We start from the raw sequence: 24,680 nt of genomic DNA, 5'->3' as shown, positions 1-24,680 counted from the left end.
CGTTTGCATTTCAAACCAGTGAAAGTTTTGAGCCATCATTACATGTTATTAATTTATTTTTTTTTTTAATTCTACAAGTGGAATGGATGAGGTTCAGGAGAGGAATACTTCAGCCTTTGATTAGTGAAATTCTTGGGTTCTGGTATATCACAATTCATTGATATTAGAGTAATTTATTACCATTTAAAAAAACCCACATATATTCCCACTTTCCAAACTTCAGGGTCCCTGTTCTCTCACTGTAGTCCTGATATGAAGCATCATACCATTTTCAAAGCTGAAATGACAACGTTATTTGTATATGTATAAAAGCTATTTTGGGTAATTTTTGTAATGTTCTAATAAAAGTGATTGAATATAACTCCTTCCTACTTTCCAGGACCATGGTATTGGATTTATAATACCAAATGGGTCAGGACTTATTGTGGTAGGATACATAAACATTAAAAATCTCAAAAATTGTAAGTCAAATGTAAAGGATAGAACTTACACGGTAATACACAGCAGTTTTATTGTGCCTAATTTGGAATGCGCACAACCTCTTATATCCTCACACACTTTTAAGTGTGACCTTACTTTCTGTGAGAGGGGGGAGAGTTTAGCAAGACGGTCCGAGAGGAAAAGGCTTCTTTGGGACTAAAGGGCGCCGGTTCCGCCGCGCTGAGCGGTGACGGCCCCAACGGCAGGGGCGGGAGCAGCAGCACCACCAACGCTCCCGGCCCCGGGGTCGTGGCCGCCGTTCCCCGGCGGGAGTTGAGCGAACGCGGGCCCGTTCGCTGACCGGGACGGGTTCCCGCACCTCGGGGCCGGCGGGGGCGCGGCCGTGACCTGCGGGAGCCTCTGCCGCGGGCACACCCGGGCCGGGACCCCCGGCGGGACCCCCTGGCCCCGCGGGAGGCGCAGAGCCCGGGGCGGTGCGGGGAACCCGGCCCGGCGGGGCCGCGCCCGGCGCTCGGAGGTGCGGGGAGGCTGCGCCCGGTGAGTAACTCCTGCAGACCGCGGGGACGGCCCGGGAGCGCTGCCAGCAGCTTGCAGGGATTCCCCGCGGGAACGGCGGCCGGGTCTCCGTGTTTCCATCGCCCCAGGCGGCTTCGCGGCGGTGCCCAGGGGTGAGCAGGGAATAACCCGTTTCCCCCGGCCCGGCGCTGCTCCACTGCAAGCGAATGTGCCCCCGACCCTCCAAGACATCTCCGCCCTCTTGGGCGGTCCCATCCCACCCCTCCTTTCCCGGCTATTTGCTGCTCCCTCCGCTCGTCGCCTCGCAGCCTCTCGAGGGCGAGAACGGTCCTGTTCAAGTCTTATCAGCTGTGTGCTGAGCGCCTCCAAAATATGGGGCGGAGGCACCTGATGCTGCCTGTTTAACCACCTTTGTTTAACCTGCACTTTATCAACGGTATCGGCGTAATTCCTTCCTGCTTTATCTTGCTTTGTTGCTGGCACTTGTTATCTTTCACATATTACATAACGAGCTCTACAACGCCCGAAGGGCGGAGGAGGGTCACTGGTTTAAGTGCCCTGCTGGCAGTCGGGTCAGGGAGCGGTGAGGCTCCAGCTGGAGCGCTGTGGCAGCTCCCTGCGACAGCGTGGGATGGCCCGGGGAAGCGACGAGGGAGTGCTCCATGAGGTATTTAAATAGCGCTAATGAGGAGGCTGCATCGCCCCGCGGTGTCGCGGGTGACCTCTTTTCAGAGGGCTGTCAGCGATAGCGGCTCACTGGGATGGTGTTTTAATACTCGTTCACACTTGTGGCGAAATGGTATTTGTGCCGCTCCGTTTTTCTGCCAGCCTTACAGGTTCTGCTGTTGTCACACGGCACAGCTTGGCGCTTCCTTCAGCGAACTGAAGAGATGTACAATTCCATTCATAATTTTCTTCAGTCTGTCATCTCTTTAGCTCTTTTTGAGTGCTGGCAATGAAGTTAAAATATCTCAAACTGGTGCTTTTACGTCGGTTTTGAAGACAGAGAACACAAAGGGCTTTAAAAAGCATAATCAGGGTAAGAGGAAACATTTGTTTCCAGTGTGTTGTAGATGCATCTTGTGAATAACCCTGTTTTTCATTTTCCTTTTGTCACAAATATACTACCTATGAGATCACAGAGGAGCTGGAAGAAGCAGAGACCTCCAGGTGGAGTTTTCTGATCTTGCATTAGCTGCCCTGGGAGTCCAGATGACTATTGAACTGTTGATCCTTCTCCCCTCTCTGGAAAGGATTTTGCAGTGCAAAGGAATAAGTCCTTTGGATTTTTGCCTTTTTTCTTCCCTCGGGTAAAAGTCTGTGTGTCCCTTGCAATGAGTGGTTAACGGTAGCATCAGATGTGTCACCAGATGATCTTGTGTGGAGAGATTTCAACATAAGTGCATTAAAACTTTATGTGTGACTTCCTATTCTGTGGGAGCAACTGAGAGAATCATGTACTTAAGTAAGCACCTCTTCTAATAAATCAAAATTAGGCTTGTCCTTAATGATGCCTTAAAATAGTTTAGATGCCTTTGTGCTATTAGGACAAAGAGGCTGGTGTCACTGAAGACTTACTCAGACTTATCTTACATCTGTATTGCGTGTTAGTGGCATTTAATTCTTATTTAATTCTGGAAGGCTTTAGAAGTTAAATGCTGTCAGAGAAGAATTTGTAGAAGAGCTCAATTTTTGAGTTGCATTTGTGTTTTCATTCTGAGCTTGTCAAATGGAAAGTGAGTTTTGTCAGTCTTCATAGTGGCAGCAGTACCACACCAGAAGAGGACAGAGCTGGCCTTGCCGTGTGCTCTGCAAGGATGTTCTTATTGATTGTGACCCATATTCATGCTGATGCAATGCTTATGTACTGAAGAGAAAAAGCAGTAGAGAAGCAGACAGGAATTCTGTTGCTGCAGTTACTTTTGAGCATTTTCACATGAGCAATTTTGTATTTGTGCAACATATTAGAAAGCCCTGAATGCTACTGTTTTACAGTGCTAATTTCTAGCTCTTTTTAGCTTGTGAGGCTGCAAGTTCTACTTTCTTGCTGCCTTAATTTCGTAAGGAAGGTGGTGAATTTCCTAAACCAAGACTAGTTTATTTTCCAGGGGCAAGTCTGGAACTGATGTTTTCTAAATGTTAACAGCCCTAGAAGAATTACAACTGACTGATCAAACTGTCAGGTTAGTTGTCATCAGCTCTCTTTTTTTTTTTTATCACGTTTTTGCTTTTTCTTCTGCTTGTGTACTTTTCACTGTTTTATAAGTTTAGGCTGATTATGTAGGCTTGGTTTATTGTACGAGTTCACGAACTACTGATAAAATAAATGGAATGCACACATTAAAGTAATGTAAAGCAAAGTATTTCAGCTTTCCATCAGAATTAAGTACTTGTTTCTGGCTTTGAACATTCATGAGTTATCAACTTTTAAAATAGCAGTGCCTCATCCACTTATCTTTGGGATTTCTTCAACATTAGAAACATGTAATTCCTGATTTTAGACTAATATATTTTCTTAGTCTCCACAGACAAAGTTTGCAAGCAGTTCTGAGGGCCCATTTCAGATGCTGAAGTGGGTGAGAGAGAGAGATCTCTCCAGTAGTTCAGAGCTTGCTTCTGTGAGGGTCAATTCTGAGTAGGATTCATGCATCCAGGGGTTTTAAGTGATTTATCCAAATTACTTTAAATTCAATCTTAATTAGTCTAAATTCAAATGCTGTTCCTTTGGTTTTTACTAATTTTAAAAGTGCAAAGTACTTTAATTCTAAATGAGAGCAACCACGTTGGAATTTAACAACCTCGTTGGTAAGTGGCTTTGCCTAATCAAAAAGGTTGTAAGTTTGTCAGTCTAGACAAACCTGCAGATTCTGCTGGTGAAAAGACTGGTCCCTGTTAAAACTGCTGATAAAGTTCCTAACAACTTCCCCAAAAGTCTCCATCTCAAAGCCAGTTCATTGATCATGTGTTAAGCAGCCTTAAGACAGAATTCCACAGGCAATAGTAAGTGTGAAGGAGAGTTGATTTTACATGGAACAGGGGCAATGTAACTCAGCTCTCAGTGCAAGTATTCTGATTATAGAGAGCGGTTTTGCCTCCTGAGATAAATATCACTTGCATTCAAGGCTCTAATTTTGAATATTTCACTGAGCATAGTTCTCATTTCTTTTAGATTTGTCTTATAATAGTCATATGAAGTATGTGCTTTCAGTGAAGTTACTCCAGATCTTCTTCCAGGTGAATTTTTATGAGAATTCCTATATCAGGCTCTGACAAAATGTACACAGAGGTAACTGTGTCTGTGATACCAATTAAGTGTGGTGTATGCCTGCAATTCTTCTCCCTTTCTTTTAGACACAGATCCTTAGCCCCGGGATCTGACCAATACATTAATAGCAAGGCTTCACTCTGCTCTTTCTAAGTGTACCATGACTATCATGAGGAGGAGGAACAGCTGCACTAACACCCCACAATGTGGACAGCAAACATGTTCATCCTTGGGCTTGCCATTTTCAGCACTGCAGGAAAGGAGACATTACTTCAGAACCACTCCAACAGCTTATGGGAATGGACTCTTTGCTTATATGGGTTTACATGAAAAATTAGGCCTGTTCCTACTTAATTTAAACATTTTTTTTTCTTCTCAAAACAATATTAAAACCAGTAAGTTGTTAAGTCTTCATTTCAGTTTCTGACCTTTCAAAGCTTCAGTGTAGTTATTGCATTAAGCTGGAGCACAAAACAAAGATTACAGTGGACATTTTCTAAATTATTCTACAGATGTGTTGCGGTGCATTCCAATAGTCATGTAGTGTTAGTTGAATGTCATTTGCCTTTTTTTGGCATACTCAATTATAGACCTCTTAAACCTAAAAGTGCAATTTCTTGATCTCTATTGTCTATTTGTAAAACTGCCCTTTACAATTCTGATGAGAAATAGTATGGTCACAGAGTACTGGTGAATAATCAGCTTTATAGTCTGCAAATCCATTTTAAACATCTGTTGAACAACATAAGTGTGGAAGTTATCAGTTATAGCTGAATATGCCCCAGATGCTTCCCCTCTACCCTTGAAAGAAGCCAGGTTTTTTTGGTCTTTCAGCTTTGAGGCTGAGGAAAAAAAATCACTTTATTGCACTACTGTTGTATGTTGTTTTAGCAAATATGATGAGTTCCTGGAAGACCAGTTAACCTTAATATTAATGAAGTGTGCTGTGTTGCATAGTGCCCTTTGTGAAGCTTGCTGATGTTTACAGTGGCTGCTCACAATGATAATTAGATGTTAAAGTGATGATCCTTGGATATCCACAAGGCTATAAAGCATTCTCAAGGGATCAAGGCCCTGCAGAAGGAAGGATGATAACCTGCAATCTGAAGGTGAGGCAGAACAGTGCTTAGCCAATACCAATAGCTGAGTGTTTCCTGATAAGTAGAGAGTGTATTTTTAAAAGGTGGTTAATAAGTCATAGGTTCTTTCTTTGTATATAATTGCTTCTCCTAGAATAATGAAGGCTGTGAAAAGATGGGACATTTGCCGAGTAAAACTTACAGTGGTATGAAGTTGTGATGAAGTGCTGTTTATTTTCCTCTGTCAAAGTGCCTGGGCTCTGGCAGCCTGTTCTTTACTGTGTAAGTCCTTTGTTCTGGAGTTGGCCTCCTCTTGCACAGCTCCAGTTTGATGTGAGCCTACTTTTGAGGAGTCTTGAGAGGGCAGAGCTGAGGGGTGCCCTGGCCACTCACAGGAGGCCACTGATGTGGTTTGGTGTCAGCTCATCTTCCATGTCAGCTTTGGTAGAGCAGCAGATGGAAAGAAGCAATGGTTATGTCTTCATGAGGCATCTCAGTTCTGTCACGGGGCATTTGGTGGACCACTGTACAAGTGAAAAGCTGTCCCTTTTGTCTGGTTGTGTTTTTACTGGCCTGTGTCAGAAGTCAGGTGCTACAGATATGAAGTAGCCATGATTTTTTAATGTATTTTCATACACCGCTCATTGATTTCCCAGTTTGTCATGTGTGCATTTCTTGTCCTTCAGACTTTTCTTGCTATTCCTTTTTTTTTTTTACTTTTGATTAACAAGTCAGACAATCCTATGACAATCCAGTTAACAAGTCTTGCTTCTACTTAGCCAGCCTGCCTTATTCAGTGCTTGTTTCTTCTCTCTTTTGCATAAATAACATAGGTAAGTTTGTCCTTCCTTTACAAACTGTTGTAACATTTTTGGTACATGCATGCCTGTATGTTTACTTGGTGGCCAGAGAACGTGACGGAAAGTCAATGGGATGAGGAAGGGACTGTTGTGTGTTCATGCAGGGAGCATGATCAGCAGTTCAAAAATGCAGTTAAGGGAGGCTGGGTTTAACACTGAGGGGCAGAGGTTCCTGTGACAGCAGATCCTGTGCAAATTAGGTTTATTCAAAATGCCACGTTAATTCAATTACAACTTGAATGATGTTTATTTTTGCCTATAAAGTCAAATAACATGTTATTGACTCTTCCTGGGTAATTTCATGGTTTCTCCTTCCTTACCCATACCTCACCAGGACAGCTGAAACAGGTTTAACACTTTATCTCATTATTTCTTCTGGTGACAGCAGAAGTTATGTTTGCGGGAGAAAATGAGAAAATGTGCAGTCTCATCACAGAGGAATCCTTTAGTCCTTTCTCCTTTCCTCTGACTTCTTATGCAGGTGGGTCTTTTGGGGTTTTTAATAAGAAATTTCTTGGTATAATTTCATCTGTTCTGATAATGAATGGAAGAAAACAAACTGTTTGGGAATTGTCAAGTTCCAGGGGCTTTTTTTCAACACAGTTCTGGCTACTTAGAACTATGTGACCAAATGTAATTTCCCTGGTGGTTCATTCTGTTGTCAATGTGCAACTTTCCACCTGTAGTTTCTTGAATTTTTTTATGCTGTCCTTTTTTACTGAAGTTTATTTTGAATGGATATTTCAATTAGACATGGAAATACTCATCTATATATCCTTTATTTAGATAGAAATGTGTTTGGTGTGTACACACACAGAGCATGCATGTAATATTCTTTATAGAAGCTTTCCAAATTAGTCTGTTTTCTTCAAGGATATGTCTGCAAAGCATCACTTTGATGAAATAGTGCCACTTCTTGAGCCATTCCAATACCCTTAATCCTCTTATAAGTTATATCCTTCAAGAACTGTATGTGCTTGCAATTATGCACACTGAGATGGCCTTACTGGCTCTGGTGTATTTATCTACAAGTGATGGCTCAGAGCATGTGGATGTGGAATTAAGCATGTATAAATTTTGTGGCCATGAAGCCAGTTGTAATATCACATACCCATTTATTTCAGGGGGGCTTGCTGCACAATAAGTTATTTGTGCACCAAGCTATTAGTCTATGTGAATAAAGCTACTAAAACCTTGACTGTTGAGTGCAAGAGATGTAAGAATTATGAGTTACTGTTCACAGATCAAGACATGTGATGGTTTGGGGGTTCAAACAACCTCATGGTGCGTTCAGATGATTGAAGTGCATTTATTTGCTCTAAAAATATCTGAGTGTTCAGATTTAAAAGACTTTTGGAAAGCGGAATATAGGAAAAGTTAATGAAAATAAAACATTCACTTCTGAAAACTGTACATCATGAAATATTCATAGTTGTTCTACGGATAGGATATAGTTTCTGGAGAGGAATAAACGATTTTTTTATAGACTTTGCAGCTTGATGTCTGCTGATTAACACTGGAATGTAATTATTTGACATAATCAGAAGGTGTAATACTTTGGGATAGGAGATGTGTATGGTTCTGACTGAAAAGATTAATTCCTAAAGATGAGGATGTCCTGCCAGCATTCTGTGGGATCTCTACTGGTGACTAAGATGAGAGCTGGAAAAGTATGTTACTGTTTAATTTCTTTTATAGATATTTTCACCAGGAGAAATATTTGCTATTTTAAATACTCTGAACAAACTCAGCGTCCAGCCCTGGTTTTGACTCTTTTTCTTGCTATCACTCATTAAAATGATTTTAAGTAAGACTAATTGTCATGTTTGAAAAATAACTGTCTTTTTTTTTTCCTGAAAAGATTGCCCAACTTCAGATGCACTGCTAATTGAGACTGCTGTTAAATAGAGCCATTAGTCTTACCTGAGTTCTTTTCACTGCTTGTCAGCTCAATTACAGGTTGTCAGTGCCAAAGAAAATGCTCTTATTAGTGGAGTGGAAGAGAGGAACATGTTAGCACCTGCTCCTAACGGAATTCCTCTTCTTAGGGCTGCACAAAGCCACTTGGTTTTAGAGAAGAGGTTGATCTGTATCAAAGATGTCTCATCCCCATATCTTTGAAATTCAGCTCAATGAATATTAGACTAGAGTATTGTGTCAACTGAGGTGCTGAAACGCTTTCTTGCATCTTGTGTGGTTGTTTAGCAATGTCATTTTTTTCCTCTCCTATGGTCTAGATTGCCAACAAACTGCTGCAACAGAAATGCTCTAAGAATGCATCTATTTTGCTACTCTAAAGGAAATTGCAGTACAGCTAATTTGCAAATGAATATATTTTAAAATTCTCTTCAAATCTTTCAGTATTGATTTCACAAGCCAGTCTAAGAGACAAGTCCTTGTTCACGGTATTCTTTTGAACAAGGAGGAAAAGTGAAGAGACAGTAATTGCAACTGTGATTATCTGTGATGAATTTGAAACACTTTCAAGAACATAAAAAGCTCCTGAAAATCAAGGTGACTTGGTGCTAAAATACCAAAGTTACTTATGAAAATGGCATTTAGGAAAGTGAAACATCTGGAATGCAGACTTTTAAATGTGCTTGTATTACCTTCAGAAAGGTTTTGGCACAGACTTGTAAATCCAGAATTAATTTTCCATTCTGTGAACTGTAAAATTGTTTGTACATACCTAGAAAAACTTACAAAATGTAAACTCAGTTGTCTTTATGTCTTTCTTTGTTTCAGCACTGTCTAAGGTCTGATCATGGATGCATTCAGAGCTGCCAGAGTTCAGTGCCCTGTGGGGATTTTGCAGTAGAAGGGAAAAAGAAGGGACTGTATTTTTGGGTCAAGTTCTTTTCTTCCTCACTAAGCTTCCTTTTAGTCCTGTCTTCTGATAAGCATCTTAAAAGGAACATTCCTAATGAAGGGACTGAGCCTCAGGTTCCTATGGCTGCTGGAGAGAGTGGGCTGAAAGAGAGAAGGAATCCAGTCTCCAGTCATCATGGCTGGGCTTCTGGAACCAAGATTTGGGAAGGGCTCTACCCATGTTTGTTACAAACATGCTGGTGGCTAAAAAGGCCAATACGAGACAGGCACGTCCGGCTGCAAAAGGCACAGCAGAAAGACTCCTTAGGTGGTAAATTCTGCAAGGCACAATTCTTTCTGTGTTGTCTTTTCTCCTCGAGAGTGATCCTGCGTGTGTTCTCAAAAGCATCAGCAGCGTTATAGATGGTGTGTCTCCAGGCCTCCCGATTGGAGGCCAGAGCAGACCAGTTGTGTTGATCAATATGGCCAAGGCTGAGATGTTGTTTCAGGGCGTCCTTGTATCTCCTCTTCGGGGCTCCTCTCTTGCAGCAGCCGGTGGCAAGTTCCCCATAAAGCAGGATCTTAGGGAGGGGGTGGTTGGTCCTTCATCCTGGAGCCATGCCTTGTCCAGCTCTGCTGTGTTCTCAGTCTCCAGTAAACTGCTGTTTAAACTCACACTAACTTCATGCAGTTCACTCAATTAAGTTCATTCAACAGAAGTTAGGGAACCAAATAAACAGTAATTTTGAGCTCTCTGTGGCCTAGCACCGGAAAAAAAGACTCCATTATTTGTTTTTTAAATTAATAGCAAACTTGCATTATTTAGTCAGATAAACAATTATATCCTTAGCAAAACAAGTGTGTGTTTATTGGAAATTTGTATGTATTTGAAGCTAAAACTGGCTCTGTTTGGGACTGTTATTCTGGCAAGCTTTTCATTATTGCATATGCTCCCTGTGGTAGAAAGGAAAGCAGTGTATGTGGTGAGTTCCTGTTAGCAAGAGGTGCATTTTAAAAATAACAGTTGTTTTCGTGGAAGTATAAAGTTTTAGAATCCCTATATTTGATCATTTATTTTTAATGAAACAGATGTGCTGTTAATGCTTTGCTGTGAATGTGCTGATAGTGAAACAGCAACAGCTATGGTGAGTTATGTGTGTGTGTTAGACCAGAAAATATGCTCAGAGTGTGTCGTATTAGTTTCTTCTCCTTGGTTACCTGCTTCAGATTGCTTAAATTTTCAAATGTTCCTTTGTTTAACCACTTTTTCCCAAAAGTATCCTGTATACTTCTTGGATCTCTGTGTTGTATAATTCCAGTTCATCTGCTGACTGTTGACTTTGAAGAGTAGGGGGTGAGGGGACCTTGCTTAGAATTTTGGAAAGTAAATGGTGATTTTGGCCTTTTCTTTTTTGGGGCACAAATGGTACCTTCTGTGGAGCCTGGTTTGTTTCTTTCATCTGGGCCTCTTTTTGTCATTTTAAAAACTTCATTGGGAGTTTGGGGTTATCCCAAGCACTTGGGGAAAGACTTGAGGATATGTATACTCAGTTAAGTGCGAAAAGATCATTTCTCCAATTGCACAAACTGGCCTCAAATATTATAGGCTTTACAAAGCTACTTATATAACATTTATTCACTAATACATATTTTTGTCTTGTAGGTTTGTCCTTCAAATCTCTTGTTTTTCTAAGTCCTGTAAAAACTTAGCAGAATTCTTTAATTGTTACTTCAGTATCTTTTTCTGCTTTACTTAGTGCGTGTACAATATGGACTTCAAGAATTTCCATGTTCTCTTAATTCACTTTAAAATTAAGTATTTTAATATTCACATTCAGCATAAATCTGGGCCATTAGTTGATTCAAACATCACTCTTGTGGCTGTATCTGCTTTTCTTAAGATTAGGTTGTTCTACAGAAAAATTGCTAAGCTAATCTATTTCCTCCAAATAAGCCAGACTAAAATGTGAATATTTATTGCTTCTGAACTGTTACTTCCATTTATGTAAGGACTCAAGATATCTTTTTCCACAGCAAGCAGGTAAAGACAGTGAGCTGCCTGCTAACTGAAGTTCTCTACTGTATTTGTGTGAAACTAGTTGGAAGTGAGCCATAAAAATTTGCTTTATGTCCAGTAAAATAGATGCATCCAAGGTGCCCACTACAAACATCATTAAGGCGTGAAATACCCCATTTCTCTTTCCTCCTTTTGTTGAAGTTACTTATAGGTGGTCATAAAGACACAGGGTAAGTGGCAAAATATTATATTTATGCAACAAATTAAAAATCACTTTCCTCCACAACAGCAATAAAGCACTGCCAGCCCAGTGGAGTGACAGCTATTGGTTCTGACTTTTAGATGTAACTCAATTTTGCCTCTTACATTGAGGACTTAGACTTGTATCCACAGTTATTTCCAGATCCAAGCAGCACTTATCCAGAAATTATGTTTCTTTGTGGAGCTGCACTTTGATATGTAGGCTATATTTCACCCCTGCTGAAATCAATAGGACCTCTTTCTGCTGACCTCAGTAAGTATTGGATTGGGCCCATAATTTACGCTTGCAAATAATTGTGGGCACAAAATCACATCTGCAGAAACGGAGGCAGTTCCTCAAAACCAGGATAGCTTCTCCTTGTGAGGTTTTTTGGGAGGGAATTCAGTGACAGGCTGTGTTTTTTCCTTTGTCCTCTGGGGTTGCCAGAAACACAGTAATTTTCAGGCACTGTCAGGTCACAGTGACATGATATATAGTTGCTCCCTTGAAAGGAAAGCTTTCTTTAGAGTTAAGGGGAGTTCTGCTCTGTTGTGCCCGCTGTGATGAGCCACAAGGACCTTCAGCAGAGAGAAACTGCTCCTTTAGGGTAGATGTGAGTGTTCTCTAGGTGTTACTTGGGTTTCCTGTTTGCATACCCATCACTCCACAAAGCAGGTGCTTCTCTCTAGCAAAAAGCAGCGTAACTAGCTCAGGTGGAATCAAAGGTGTGAGTGAAAAATGGTTCCTGCTTGTAACAGAAACAAGGTGGATTTTGTTCTTTGAACAAATTCAGTCATGAAACTGTAACAATATTGGCTGTAGGTTTAGCTGGCAGACACCAAACATTTGCAGAAAGAGAAGAACAGCCTCAATATGCAGATTTAAATGTTGCAAGACAAAAATCCAGTGCGTTTCTAATAGATTGTTTACCTCAGATGAACTAGAAACTGATTGACAACTTGAAGTCATACTCCAGAAAATATTGGAAGTACTTCTTTACTCCCAAGTAGAACTTTATTTAGAAACACTTTATTTAGAAACATGCTCTGGTAGAAATTTCAAGATTTATAGACGACCTTTAAACAAGGAACACAGGATCAGTGAAGGAGACAAATGGTTTGCTATCTCCTATGTGCTGGAGTGGAAAGAAATACAGTGGGAAAAGACATACCTTCCCTGTACAATGGCACTGGGCCTGGAGCTGGAAGGCAGCATTAGGAGTGTAGCATTAAGGCTGATGCTTCCTAGTGTTCTGGATCCTTTATGACCTTTATAGTTCAGAAGGAAGTCATAGTGAAATGTTTATCCTCTAGGATGGGCTATGAATGGCTGCTTTAAAAAAATATGAAAAAATCATATTGCAAGTTGGGGGAAGGAACTAAAAATATTCTGAAAAGCATAAACACCTGCAGTTTTCTTCGTACTGTTGTTTGCCCGCATTAATTCCAATCATGTAAGTGAAGCAGCATTGCCTTCTTATGGAGGAAATAAATAACTCTGTCAGTGATAGGAGTTTCTGGAGACTTCTTTTCTTTGCAAATACTCATTGTTCATGAGCCTGTAACTGGAATGACTTCCATCATACTTGGTGTTTATGAGCTGATCTGTAATTATTACTGGCCAGCCTGAAGACATGATCCTTTGTACCTTGGTTGATGCAAATCAAATTCTCCTTTGCCGTGTGGGAGTTTTTTGTGTGTTTTCATATTGCTCTTTGCTTGTTCACAGCTGTGAAGGATATAACCTTGGAAGAAGTCCAGTGGTTGTTTACATAATGACATGATGTGGTTTTCACTCAGAACATGCAGGTGAAGAAGTCAACACCTTTAGATTATTTGATCTATGGCTTCTCCCTAGTTTTCAAAGCTCACTTAAAGTTGGTGCTATCTTTAGTCGTGGTCATTAGGGTGATGAATATATAATTTTTAATTATTACTATTTTTTCTGGAAATATCACTCTTCAAAATAATGCAAATAGCAATTCCAATGTATTTAAATGTTATTAATAGGCGAGGCATCAATTAAAGATGGCTTCTTCCCTAAGTGACACGCAGAAGGAGGAAACCAGGACAGCCCTTTTAGATGGAAAAGGCTGGCCCACAACATCCAGATCTGACCCTGTCTGGAATTTAACTGAATTTGCTAGACAAAAATTATTTAAATATCGCAAATTTTTAAGTTAAATGCAATTAAGAAGCTGCATTTCAAACCAAAATGCTATGCCCATTTCATCTTCAAATACAGCATGGCAAAATACTGACTTACCATATTTGCCTGTCTGAAATGTCTTTAGGGTACTCATCACAGTTATCTCCCACCCACTTGGGGAAAAATGCTCACCTGAGGGAGAGGAAAATCCTTTGAGACTACTTAATAGTTAAAAAAACCTGAGCACAGAAGTTTTAGACTATCTTCTCTCCTATATGCCACTGCTAGGAATAATTTTGGGATTCCATTCCTGGATGAAATCAGATTAATTCAGATTCCTGAAAAATTTGAAAAGTACATTGTAATGTTTCACAGCAATGGAAAATATGACCCTTTGCTGTCTTTGGAATGGAGCAGAAGGATTTAGGGAAGAGTGTGACAGTCATGAGCTCAGTGTGATGAGGGAGAATAAATCCCTGAAGGTGTGTGTAAATGGCGAGCACTGCAATCTGGGAAAGAATCAAAATTTGTTCCAGTGAAGGCAGCTGCCCTTCCTGCCTGCATAGAGGTACTCTTAGCTCTGTGTTTATCCTGAGGTATGTGGCAATAAGCCTCAATGTGCTCAGTGCCTCAGTACAAGACCAAATTCCCAAGCTGTGATGGATCAGGAGCAGTGGCAGCACAGTACTGCAGTAGCACATTATCTGTTAGCTCTGTCTTGTGTCCTCTATGACACAATGAAATTGCATTTGCATTTTCCAGATTCTTTTTCAGGTTCTGACTCCCAAATCCCATGATCCCAAAGGAGGGAAGTGAAGGGAGCCTGCAGTGCTCTGCAGACACAGAGGGCAGATCCATCATGTCACATAACTCAGTGCTGTCTGGACTCTGTTCAGCTGAAGGCACAGGATCTGGGACTGCACAGCCCCCTTTTGGGGTTTGGTTTGGGTTTTTCCTCACAGCTTTGTTGTGTTCATACAGTGCAGGGTAGAAAAAGGGCACAGTGAGGAGCTATATTGCTGAGTTCTGGTGTAAAGTTTTCCAGACACAAGGGACCAGAGACACAAGGTCCAGTGATTATTCCAGGCCACTTTGACTCTTTGGTTCCCAAGTGTATCTTTTTGAATTTGGCTGCAAAAATGCAAAAGGCCTTTTAAGCAGTCCCAGTTTTTGCACTGTTCAAAGCAACAATTTAGTGACTTGGGGGGTTGGAGTTTTTTTGATTGGTTGGGGGTTTTTTCCACAGAGTGGCTTAAGGAAATTTTAGATAAATGATTAGTAGTATATCAGCCAATTTGGTTAAAACAAACACAAAATGGATGAACCATTTGAACTGTTGAACTGAACCATCCCTGTGGGCAGTCCTTAGAATGTGTCCTTTGAAAAGAAATGTGCTGTCAAGTGCAAGCTATGCTGTAATTTGTGGAAGGGACCTGCACTCAGCATTTAAGAATGTTTTTCTTTTTTCCCCCCCCTTGTTTCTAATGGGAAATTAATTCAGCACAACTTTTTCTATTTCTTCCTGTGCACAGTTAAACTGGTCTGTAGAGGGTATGTATACCAGGCTGGCTTCCTGGGGCAGAACTAATCCAATCATTTATGAGTTCAGCAGATGTTTTTGCTTTTCAGGCCAGGTGTAATCTCATGCACCTTTTTTTTAATTCTTCCCTGGAGTAAACACTAGCTGGGCTAATGGCCAAAAATTTAATTACCTTTTTTCGCTCTTTCTGTTTTTCTTCTAGATGTGGGTAGTGTCGCTTTACATCAGACTTTCCCTTTTTTAGGAAGAGTATGATGAGGCATCTGCTCATACTTCCAGCAGGAAATGGTCACTGGTTGCTTTCCCTTTGCAATAGCATTTGCTGAGTTGATTATATTTGGCATACCTGGAACAGCTGAACTGGTGGGGTTTGGTCATAGAGAAATATTTGTGTTGTATATCCTAAGGAAGGTGCTTTTTTGTTCTGTTCATGCTATTATCTACTTACTCTGCCAAGGACTTAATTCATCATTTCTTTGCCTTGGTTTTACTCTGAAGTCAGTGTAGAACTGGGGTCAGAACTGGGCTAGAAAGTGAGACATCAGGGCTGCAGACATCAAAGAAACACTTTGGGATGTACACAATTACTCTTTGGGAATCCTGCATTCCTCTAGAGCCATTTGCTCATCCCTATCAGAATAACAGGGCTGTGTTGCTGCTCATTGACTGTACCAGTAGCTTGACCAAAAAAAAAGAGCAATGATAGCTAGAGAAGTATGGAACTGTTGGGAGGCAGGAATGATAACTTGGGAGTCACTGTTAGATCTGAATAAAGCTGTCTTGTGACTTAGATGGAAGGAGAAACTGGCATGATAATAAACTTCTACCAGATGTGAAATTGGGAATAACTATGCAGCAGTGTCAAGCTGTACAGAGGTTAGAATGCAGAAAAATGACAAAAAAGGCCTGCGAAACACATAAAACCTGAAAATGTTGCCTGTGGGGTCTAGAAATCCTCTTTTCATCTCTTCCCCTGCAATACCTCAGGTAATTGTGAAACTTAAATGTAAGAGACTTTGCTGGAAAAAACAAACTGCCAGTAGCAGAAAGAAGGATTTCGCTTTTTAGATATTCAGTGTGCCTTCCTTGCTACAGAACTTTCCTGTGGAGAAAGTGAGCAAGGGAAGGGGAGTTTTCAACTCTGCCTCTTGTCTGTTCATGCAGAAGCATTGGATATCATGGTAATTACATTACCCAAAGTGCCTTTGGCCAATACAGCTGATTTTGCTGGAGAGAGGAAGCGTGTGCACTGTGCTGACTATGGGGTTACACGTAAAAATAGTTCATGGCTGTGATTGCACTGGCACAATTGAACAGAACAAAAAGCTGCTATTGTCATACTGGCAAAATGATTCTGCAAAAAGCTGGCATTGGTTGGTGTAGAAACTAGTTTTAGATGGATTGATTCATTACAATTTGTAACTAATATTACATAATGAACTACAATCCCTAAATAAAAATCTTGCCTCTGAACAGAATGATGCTTTCAGAAGCTGCTTCAGCATTTTAATAGCTCTGGATTGCTCTATAGGCATTTCTGTTTCTAACTGATGTTCAGGCACTTGAGTTAGGAGCTTGAAGTTAGGTAGTGTGCAAGTGCATACCTGTATTTTAAGCCAAAGAGGTGATTATGTTTCTCTGGAGTTGGCAGATGTGCTCTGATGGTGGGTCACCCGCTGCTGCAGCACCAGCCAGTGTGTGCCCTCAGCCAGGGAGGGGGCAGCTGCTTCCTTGGGCTGCTGCGAGGTCTGGGTGAGCTGTAACATTCTGGGATGATAAACCAACACCTGCTGAGTTTATCCACATCAGCAAACCCGGTGCCCGTGTTTCTAACACTTTTAACCATCTGGAATCTTAGCAAATACGTTTTCTAAACGAGCAAGTACAACTCTGTGAGGTTGCTGTTGTTACTACGGGTACTCAGCTGTCAGAGCAGCAAGGCTGGATGGTCTTTTGTGTGCAAGAAAATTCATTGCCTGAGTCAATGTAAACTTGCAGGACATGTGGTATTTTAAAATGTCAGTAAGTTAAGTGGGGTCTGTAAACATTTCTAGGCAGATTTTGGTTCCTTGGCTAAGTATATACTTACTGTTTGACCATTTTGAATGGAAACATCCGTGTGGTTTTATTACATCATGACTTGATTAATTACAGCCAGTTGAACACTAAATTAGAGCACCAAGATACCTAAACACTGAAGAGCTTTTAGGAGAGCAGATTCTGAATACTGACAGAATTAAGTGTGGCGTTTCTGATTAAGATTGCTGTGGTGCAGATGTTAACATTGCCACTGCTGATTAAAAGAAATTGTAAATAAAGCCTGTAGAAAATTCTATGAAAGCCACAGTTGCTTTAAGTGGTGATTTTCCTGGCCACATGTATCCATTTTAGAGGACACTTAAAGTTTCTATAGCTATCTTCAAAAATGGAAATAGAATAGATTTCTGCTTAATCGGTACCTTAATTTCTCCAAAAGCAAAAGTCTTCAAGGTAATTAGGATGGAAATGCTGATTCTTTCCAGCATTTTTCATTTAAACTTAAATTTTTTATAAAGATGAAAAATACTAAGGATCTCAAGGCACAGTGAAGCTGTGGAGAGTCCAAGATCTTTGTACTTGCCTCTCTGAGGCACAAATATAACTATAAGGGGTCAGATCTCTTGGCAGTGTCTGGTCTGTCATGCTCACAATATGTTTAGGGACCTCTTTTCACACGATTTTTAAAACTGAAACCATCCCAGCCATTCTGAGCATCAGCAGGACCTTTGAGCAACTCAAGCCATAGTAGCAGCCACACAAGGGAGCCTGGGGCTCTGTAAATTTTTGCTGCTCTCTTTGTTAGTAAATTCTGGGCTGTACCTCAGCTGCTGCTTTCCTGAAAAGTGGATATGCAGATGTGGGTTTTGTCTCACTGATAGATGTCAAGTGTTACATAAAAAGCATTTCAGAAAAGTAGTAACTGTAAGCTGACGTTTGTTCGAAGAGACTGAAGATTGTATGAGTGTGTAGTCCAAAAAACGTTGCATTTATTGCTGATTAAGAAATTCTCCATTACCAGATAATTAATGGTGCTGTGTGACTCCCCATACCAAGTACAATTTGGTAATAACAATTAGGTAGGGAGTTAATCTGTTCAGTCTCAATGGCAGCACAATAAAATGAGGCAGTAAGTTTAATGTGTGAAACCAGTAAACTGTCAGGTGTTAAATTAAACAACATAACTCTCCTGCTGATGGGAATCTTAACTTTTTAGTGGTGTACATAAAACAGGGTACAACTTGTTGTAGTTTTTCCATATATACCAATTTCAGTATAATTCCAGCAGCTATGGCCTTGGGAAATATTGAAGTTGGAGGTCAGTGCTGTTTGTCCCTGTGGTGAGTCCAGTGCAGAGTTCAAGGCACAGCAGATAAATGTAAAAATTGGATCATGCCAGTATTGAAAGATTGGGCTGTTAAGAAGCTTGTTAATGTGTCACAGTCATGTACAGGGACAAGGTTTTCACTCAGTGACAAACTAGCTCATTTTCTGTAGTAGTAGTAGTGGTTTATTTAAAAGCTGTGTTTTAATGACAAGACAGTTTTAAGTCATGTATGTTATATATATAGTTTTGATTTTTTGTCTGCTTTTGATTCATCAGTTCTTAATAGAAAAATCAGGTTTAATTTTATTAGTGATAACAGCTAATGCCTCTAATGCTTTCCCTCCATAAATAGCAACATTGCAACTATATAAATAACTGCATTGCTTTGATGCCTACATGTGGTTGTGTCTCATAATTAATTCATTTTCCAATAAGAAATCCAATTTTAGAAAACAAGTTTTACTTTCCTGTATTTCTTCAAAGGAACTCAATTTCACAGTAATTCAATTATGTAACCACACTTAATTCATTGTTAATGCTAATAGAGTAAATATTTCTACAATAATTGGTTAGCTCTAAGTGTTGCTAATGATTTTGACTATCTCACCTTCAAAATTCCTCAGTTAGTCAGTGTTTCAAATGAGCATGACAACAATATTTTCATGCTTTCTGTTTCTTCTTTAGTTTTGTTCTAGGTTTTTTTTCTGTTTAATTTTTTTCTCTTTTCTTAGGCTTTAGATCTAAAAAGTGTCTGCTATGACCAGATGTTCTTTGCCTATCTACTATATACCCTTTCAACCTAGATTTGTAGAGTTTTAAAACATTCATGCTGTAATATTACAGAAGATACAAGTGCAGAAATAAACCCCCACATATTAATCACTGCCAACAGAGCAAATTGCAGTGTGTCATGTGAGGCATATGCCTCTTCATTTAGCATCAAACTCAACTTTTAATTTTTAACTTGTATTTCAGGAAGATCTGTTTATGCTGAGTTTTATTTATGCAGGGCAGGTATGAGAGCGATGTGTGAACTGGGAAATGGCCTCAGCCTCTCATTAAACCCAGTTCCTGAGATGAAGTATTTCCATAAAACTTTTAGTGTTAGGCTGGAATTGCTATCAGAGGAGATTGCTTGCATCTTATCAGTCTAGTAAGTGTGCTATGGGATAGATATGTAAGGTAGACTCAAAATATTCCATCACTGCCTGATTTTGTACCAGAGCACCAACAGGGTGCTGTCGCTTGGCAGAGCTGTGATGGCAGCATCAAACCAGACACCACTGTCAGCAGAAAGGGATGCAGGTACCAGGTGACCTTGTTGTGCACTGAAGCCACAGCAGGACTGACAGCTGACCTGTCAGGTGCTAATACTGGTGGGATCTCTAACCCTCAGGCTTAGAAACCCTAGAGTAAATTACCTCTGATTGTTCAGTCTCCAGATATTTCTTCCCACGCATCCTTGGGTGTGCTAAATGGTATTAGGTGAAGCCTTTGCTTTAGGTGAGGCAGTTCAGTGATGTTGTATAAATCCAAAGAGGTATCAAAGCTTCTTTTTTTTTTTTTGGTAGAAAATCACTGTAAGATTTAGCAAGTGCTGTTTACAAAGGGTAATCGATGTGCCTCATTTGTATGGCAGCACGTTGCTATAGAAGGTGGCAGGCCTTTGCCGGGAGGAAGAAATTTGCATTCTCCTGAGGATGGGAACAAATTCACTTCCTTTTGTGATGGAGAGCTAAGTGCCACCCACTAATGGGAGAGCAAATTAAAGCCAAGGTAATGAATAACTCTTGGGTTGTATTTTGTTTTGGTTGGGTTTTTAACATAATTTTCCCTCCTCACCCCACCCCTTCCCACCCCAAAATCCCCCGCTCCCAAAAAAAACCTAAGTGCTTGACTCAGAGCAGTTAATACAGTTCTTTGATGGAGAGAAGGTTCTGGTTGCTGAACCTTTTCTTCATTCTCTTCACCCTTCACAGTCACATTATTAAGTATGTGTTATCTTGACTGAAAGTTTTATTTAGTAATTCCAAGGGATTTTTTTTTACCAGGTCAGAGATAAGGGAAAAAATGTCAATTATTTACATTCTTAGAAGCTAGCTGCTTAAATAGAAATCATAGCAGTGTCTGTGAATGAGCTGTTGGCCAATTGGCAATATAACCTAGTTTTGGAGAAAACAGGAAAAAAATGCAAAATAGAAAGAAATTATGTTGAAGGTTATGTTTAGGATGAAAATAATTGTTTTGAAAGCTGATCTACTAGGGTGATGGGTTTTTTCCTGTCATAATCTGTCATAAAAATCTTAATCTTTACTATAACCAATGGCTTGTTATTTGATTTTTGATTTGTAGGGATTTTGATGAATTCTTAAAAACCTGTTTGAAATCAAGCTTTCTTTTCCGCATGTTTCACACGTTGGGAATAACACGAAGTTAGCCAAAACCAATTAGTACTAATTTTTAGTATTAGTCTTAGGAAAAAACATTATATTAAATGTGTTTTGTCAAATTCTCTAGCATTTTTCTAGCCAAAATATCAGTTTAAAAGTGAACAAACAAGATTCTAAGATTGATCATTCACGGAATGATGAGGAGATTTAAATCAAGGAAAGATGAATTCTTGGGGAGCATCTTTCCCTTTTCTTGACCACTGTCTCTAGGAAATTGCAGCTGATTTTGACTTCTCTATAATGTTTTAATTCCCCATGCCCTCCAGGTACATTGCCTGCACCAACTGGCTTGGAAAACCCAAGGATAAGCAGAGCATTAGGGGTCTCTTTTAACACAGCTGAGTAGTATTAAAATAATATACGCAACCAGCGTAGCTTGTATTGGTTATAGTTTTTCTGAAAACAAATGTCTGCTACTGCGTTTTGTCTATCTAATAATAATACTCCAGTTTAGAGGTTTTATGCAGTAAATACTATCAAACACTGTATTCCAGAGGACCAGTGGTAAAATCCTTGCCCTCTTAGAGCTGGTGTACATCCTGTGACTTCAGGAGGATTAGAATTCAAAGCCTCCCAGGTGAATGAACATGTTTCCTTCACAAAACCGGTGGAAGATGAGACATCATGATCACTGTGGGATGGATTCAACTGTGAGGATGTTTGCAAATCTTCTTCATTTAGCCTATTACCAGAAGAAAGCCCAGTGCTATACTGCCAGCTGGCAGTTCAGTAGGTTCTTTTGCCTCTGTATCTCTCTGTTTAGAGTCAAGATCAAGCCACAAATGTACATTATACAGTACAGCTCTGTATGGGCAGTGTCAAGAGAGAATGTCATTACAAACCTTAGGATTGCACTGCTGGGTCTATTTGCCAGCTTCCACAATTACAAACCTGTGGTTGCATGTTGTCATGCAGGATAAAAAATAAAATCTTACTTTCTTATTTCTTGTTTACAGCACGTATGATTTGGTTTTCTCTGTTCTGTTTCTGTAAATCTGGAAGATGCAATTTATAAAAACAAAGTTCGAAATGAATGTCAAGTAGCTGATGGATTAATTCCAGAAATTTTTTTGTATATTATATGGAATTTGGGCCTTGAGGATAATTATTTACCAGCTATCTTTACAGAAGAGGAGAAAATTTAACATGGAAGAGAAACTCAAAAGTATTTTGTTTGGGTTTTCTAATTTAAAATTTTAATTTTAAAATTTAAAAATCTGATGCCTTCTTGATAATTGATTTACCTTGGTAAGATATGATATAAAGGTAGTTCTCAGTTTCATCTCTGAAATGTTTGTAAACTGAAAAGTGAAAAAAATTTCCATGGAGTATCAAAAGAGCTGCTCAGCATGGGGGCTTAGATTACTTGGTTAGAATAAGCTCTGGCCTCCAGCCTCTTCCTTGCTGAGAATCAGCCTGTGGCCAAACTGAAACAGTGTTCAGGTTATACTTCAGGCCCAAGATATATGGTTCTAATGGTTTGTTTCTCTGAGAAGTTAATGTTTGCTCTGAGAGAAGCAACTAGTGTGTGGTGAGTAAAACTGATGTCTCACAACTGCAGCAATCGGCGCCGGAGAAATAAGACTTTGTGCAGAAGGCTTAATTTTTGTGAACAACTTTTTATAGCATTGGCCTCTTTATCTGCAGCCAGTCACATCCATGTCCACGTTTCAATAATTAAATCACTGTTTAGTCTTTTAAATCCAATTTGGGCCGTTTCTCAAAGAACATGGCTCCTTAGTCTGACATCTGGATATTTAGTTTATCTGAGCTCTGAGTTGGTCATGTAAATTGAGTGTCTCTGGTTTGGATCTGCTTTTTGATGGGTAAACACATCCTTGCAAATGGGCTACAGATCCACGTCTTGATGTTGATTGGTTTTGTTGTGGGTTTTGTCTTTTGTAGGGGTAAGGAGAAAACCTGGGGAAAGCAGTGAAGGGCAAACAGTTAAAAAAGTAGTACTGGGATGTGAAATGTGTATCCTAAGGTGTTAATAGCTATTATGTGGATCTGCAGCATGTAAGCCAGTAAGTGTATTTCTGCTACCTACACAAAGTAATTACATACTCTTTATGGTAGTTCAGCTTCTTCCAGTGTTTCCTTTATTAACTTCTGTTTTCATGGAATTGTACTACAGGCTGAGTCTGTGTCTGGGTAATTTTATTAAAGCAGTTTTCCACAAGCTCTTTGGCTGTACAAGCATGGAAAGAATATTAAATTAAAAGAAAATTCTGAACCCAGGACACCTAATGTTCTGATATGTGATGTTAGGCTATGTCATCACTAATACATTGTATAATTTCAGTTTTACCACTTATGGGATGTAAAGTCAGTAATTTTTCAGCATCAGTATCTTCAAAACCAAGTGTTTTAACCACTGCAGTGTTAGCTAGAAAATCACTGGAAGATCTTAAATAATGAGTTGGCTCTTCACTGCCTTCCCTTCCACTTTGAAGGGGAGTTTGACAATAAGAAGTAGCTGATGAGACCCAGCATTGCAGCATCAGCTTTGCCTCTTTTAGCTGTGAGCAGCACATTGCTCAGAAGTTCTTCAACCACAGCTCCTGTGAGACTGTGGAAACTGGTGCTGGAGTCACAGTGTTTACAAAGGTTATGTAGGATATCAGGAATGGAAGTAAACTAACCAGACACTTGACTGAATTTATTAATAGTTTTTCCAAGATGATAGCTGGGCAGTGATGTCCTCGGTTTCTGGGTCTGGGTTTAGGCACAATCCCAGGATATGATGGGTTGTGAGGGGAAGGCAGGGTGATCTAAGAAAATCCTGGCAAGATCAGTGGAGAGGTTTAGGCCTTTTACATCTTCATCCATGTTTGTATGTGATATAATCTACAATGACGAATCTGAATTATTTCATAATCCCCACAGCACAGTAACTGTGAACTGCTTAGAATGCCTCCTAAAGACTTTTTTCATTCTCTAAATGAGCATAAAATCTGGGAATTTGGCTTTGATTTCAGTGTAATGAATTTGAATGAAGTTGCCTAATGCAGAGCAAGAGGACTGCTATGAATATGTATGCAGTGCTGCTGGCCTTTGTGAGCGGGTAGATCCTGGGGAGATGAAATGAGTGAGCTCCAGAGGGCTGATCTTCTGTGTGAAGGATGTTTGATAACTTATTTCTGAAGTTTTTAATTGTTTTCTATTTTGTCTTCTTTTAAAAAGAATTCTTTAAGATCTCTGACTGTACCAGCACTCATCTTAGTATTTTATTTTTTCCAGATTAGGGGTTAGTGAATTAAGCCTTCCTGCTTTCTAAATAAAGGAAACTTAACATTTCTGATTTTTTTTTTTATCTCAAGACTTCCTAGTTAAAACAAAAAATCAGTAAGACATGGATATGTCAGAAGTTCACTGCCTTCTCCCTCCCCCTACCTCCCACTCCACATTAAAATATGAATTATATTTCAATTCAAGTTAGTTAACTAATAAGAAAGATACAGAATTATTGTTGTGCATTTTAGAGTCTCAAGCAGTATTTAGTGTATTGTTGGGCAGTTATTAATGCTGACACAAATTTATATTATTCCTTTGTTAGACTATACTTCACAAACGGTTTTTGACCTATTTTTTAAATATAAATGTAATATTTATATTGCCTTGTATATTCCTTCATAAATTACAACTATACTCTGTAATTGTAAACATAGATTCTGACAATCAAATGATGGGGTTTTGATGGGTTTTCTAGCTTATTATAGTTTTTCTCAGCAGCTTCAGGTAATTAATTAAAAACCCCAATCTATTTATTTTCTCTATCAAGTGGAAAGGAAATAAATGTAATGAAAGGAATTTTTATTTTGAATTGGAAAGTAAACAAGTGTGTGCTGTATTAATTTTTTTTAGTACTGAGAGTATACAGGCTTCCTGCAGAAACTGCCAGAGGAAAGCAAAGGTATTTTGGAGCAGAATAGAGTTCAGTAGATCTGT

The 24,680-nt window shown here is 39.7% G+C and overlaps 1 protein-coding gene across 3 annotated transcripts in view; it reads left to right on the top strand.

Moving 5' to 3' along the window:
• The first annotated feature begins 911 nt into the window (after window positions 1-911).
• The window catches only part of SPSB4 (splA/ryanodine receptor domain and SOCS box containing 4), a 162,230-nt gene continuing 138,461 nt past the window's right edge, over window positions 912-24,680 (top strand). The window contains exon 1 of one of the 3 annotated variants that reach the window (XM_017825542.1): window positions 912-978. The gene's annotated coding sequence lies outside the window, so the exon portion shown is untranslated. Of the gene's footprint in view, window positions 979-3,088; window positions 3,141-24,680 lie in introns of those variants that run through there. The other 2 variants (XM_017825541.1, XM_017825540.1) reach the window with 2 other exon arrangements.

Source organism: Lepidothrix coronata, unplaced genomic scaffold (assembly GCF_001604755.1).
Source record: "Lepidothrix coronata isolate B3197 unplaced genomic scaffold, Lepidothrix_coronata-1.0 Scaffold120, whole genome shotgun sequence".
NCBI lineage: Eukaryota > Metazoa > Chordata > Aves > Passeriformes > Pipridae > Lepidothrix > Lepidothrix coronata.
The sequence above is the reverse complement of the archived record's forward strand: the minus strand, read 5'-3'. Positions and strand labels throughout refer to the sequence as shown.